The sequence below is a fragment of the Talpa occidentalis genome, unplaced genomic scaffold (assembly GCF_014898055.3).
Source record: "Talpa occidentalis isolate TD23 unplaced genomic scaffold, MPIMG_talOcc4v2.1 talOcc4.6, whole genome shotgun sequence".
In the NCBI taxonomy this organism is placed as follows: domain Eukaryota; kingdom Metazoa; phylum Chordata; class Mammalia; order Eulipotyphla; family Talpidae; genus Talpa; species Talpa occidentalis.
The window spans coordinates 126005767-126008472 of NW_023604972.1; the positions used below are offsets into that span (position 1 = coordinate 126005767).

Sequence of the window (2706 nt, forward strand, 5' to 3'; positions counted from 1 at the left end):
ATACCACAAGGGTTAAAATTTTAAAAGTGATCCTTTAATTATCTGGAAATCTCACTCTTGGTCGAATATATTTAGACCAAAATATTTGCTTCCAGTCTATAGCTTATGCTTTCATTGTTCTGGAAAAGGAAAAACTGTAAAGATAGTGAAAGAATTAGTTGATGCTACTTATAGAGGGGTAGGGAAAGGAAAGATAAACAGCTGGTGTTCACAGGATGTTTAGGGCAGTAAAATTATTCTGAATGATATTGTCAGTGGATACATGGCCTTAAGCATTGGACAAAATTTATTAAAAAATTCCTACACAAAGAGTAAAACTAATGTCGACTATGGACTATAATAATGATAGATCACTATTGACTCATCAACTGAAAAATTATACTACTCTCATTCAAAATTTTAATTTTGTGTTTAAGAAAAAGAGTATATGAGCTTTTTCTTTTGTGCCAATATCACTCTCGCAAGCATGGTGAACGTTCCTAAAACCGCCAGACCTTCTGTAAGAAGTGTGGCAAGCATCAGCCCCACAAAGTGACACAGTACAAGAAGGGCAAGGATTCTCTCTATGCCCAGGGAAAGCGGTGGTATGACGGGAAGCAGAGTGGCTATGGTGGACAGACTAAGCCAATTTTCCAGAAAAAGGTTAAAACTACAAAGAAGATTGTGATTGTCCTGAGACTTGAATGTGTTGAGCCCAACTGCAGATCTAAGAGAATGTTGGCTATTAAGAGATGCAAGCATTTTGAACTGGGAGGAGATAAGATGAGAAAGGGCCAGGTGATCCAGTTCTAAGCTTCATCTTTTATTACAAATAAAATCTTGAGAATTACATTTACTTCAAAAAAAACAAAAAAAAAAAGAGTATATGGAAATTCTCTCTACTTGTGTGTGTTGAATTTTTGCCTTCACCTAAAATTGCTCTCAATAACAAATCTATTCACTAGAAGGAAAAAAAAAGAGGAAGGTTTGAGAACTTTACATACCTTTGTGTATAGGTATGTATATATATATATTTTTTTTTTAAAGATTTATTTATTTATTTATTTATGCAAGAACTGGGGTACAGGCCAGATGCCCGGGAGGGTGAGAGGATTCACCAGAGACAGAGTGGGGAGCAGAACAGGCAGATTTACTGAAATACATTGCTGAGGGCAGCAGCGGGAGAGACAGGAGAGGTCTGCTGCGCCATGTCAGACCCTCACCGGCTGGCAGGGATCGAACAAGCACTGCAGAGGTTGTGGACAGCCTCACAGTGCTGCGCTCTACTGCCTGCACCACCAGGGGAGAATCCCTTTGTATATTACTTAGCCTTGGATCTATCAACCAGAAGAAGTGTATCGTGAATAAATGTGGGCTTATTGACATTATTGGATCTGTGTTAAAACTTTTTGTCTTTGTAATTTAAAATTTGCCATGAGATTCTCATTATAGACTTAGATTCTCAAATTTTAATATTCACATTAAACATTAATGATCTTTCTGAAGTCTACAATTATTTTCTTAACTCATCATACCTAAAGATAGTATATTTACATGTAAAACATGTTATTCACAGATAATTTCTTTTTCAAAGTATTGACAACATAATGTAGTTTTAGAAATTCTCTCCAAAACATTACGTAGCTAGTATATACAAAATTTTTGGGCCTCCCCTGGTGGCACAGGTGGTTGAGCTCAACTTCCATGAAATTTTTTAACTCCTAAAAATTTCTAAAAATTTTAAAAATAGTTTTAACAGTGATTTTTGTTGATATTTCTTTTTCACTGCTTAGTAACACTGTCCTAAGTGCTTTTTGATAAAGGTTTTTCCATCTAAATCTTGGTGTTCATGCCTTCAAGAACTCTGGCAGCAACATCATCATTTTGATTAAACTAATAACTTAGTTTTTATGCCAGTTGGATGCACAAAAATCTTGACTTCACATTTGCTGTGACTGTACTGCAATGAAGATAGATCATCCAAACTATTTTGATTAAAAGTTCCGATCAGAGTTGCATAATGGTTTGGCCACTGTAAATGTGAAATAGGTTAAATGAATTACTGCACATGAACTTAATCAACTTCATTTTGTTTATACCCAGGCTCCTCTCCAACTCATCAAGGTCATTTTGAATTTTAATCCAGTTTTTAAATGTGCTAATTGTCTCACCAAATTGGTGTCATCAGCAAATTTAATAAAGATACACTCCAGTTCATCACCCCTATCATTAATTTTAAAAATGTTTAATAGTAGCAGACTAAGTAATGACCCCTGCAAACATATACTTAGCACTTAAAATTTTAAAAGATGAAACTGTATAATCAATTTCCTAACAATTTGATGTTTTCTGTTGCTAAAATATGGAATTTTAATTTTATTAAAAACATCAACTTGTATTTATCTATGTGAAAATCAGACATTTTGACCTAGGACTTGAAATTAGGGAATATGTTTCTGTCACTGCTTGCTGATATTTTGAAACAATACCACTTTTATTTGAAGTGTCTAAAATTAAATTACACCACCTGCAATATCTCTTCCTTTCTGTTTTATGTGATCTGATTTCACCGCTCCCCATACTCACTGAAACCTTTAACACAGTGCCTGATACAATGGCCCCAACATCCTGTTATCCTGATCTTCAATAACCCTATGATTTTTTTTATTCCATCTTTCCCAGATAAATATGCATGTGCTCATATCTGTGAACTTGCCATTAACAAGA

General features: G+C 34.7%; 1 pseudogene; it reads left to right on the top strand.

Moving 5' to 3' along the window:
- Nucleotides 1–466: 466 nt before the first annotated feature.
- Nucleotides 467–837, top strand: LOC119261070 (60S ribosomal protein L36a-like; annotated as a pseudogene).
- The last annotated feature ends 1869 nt before the right edge of the window (nt 838–2706 follow it).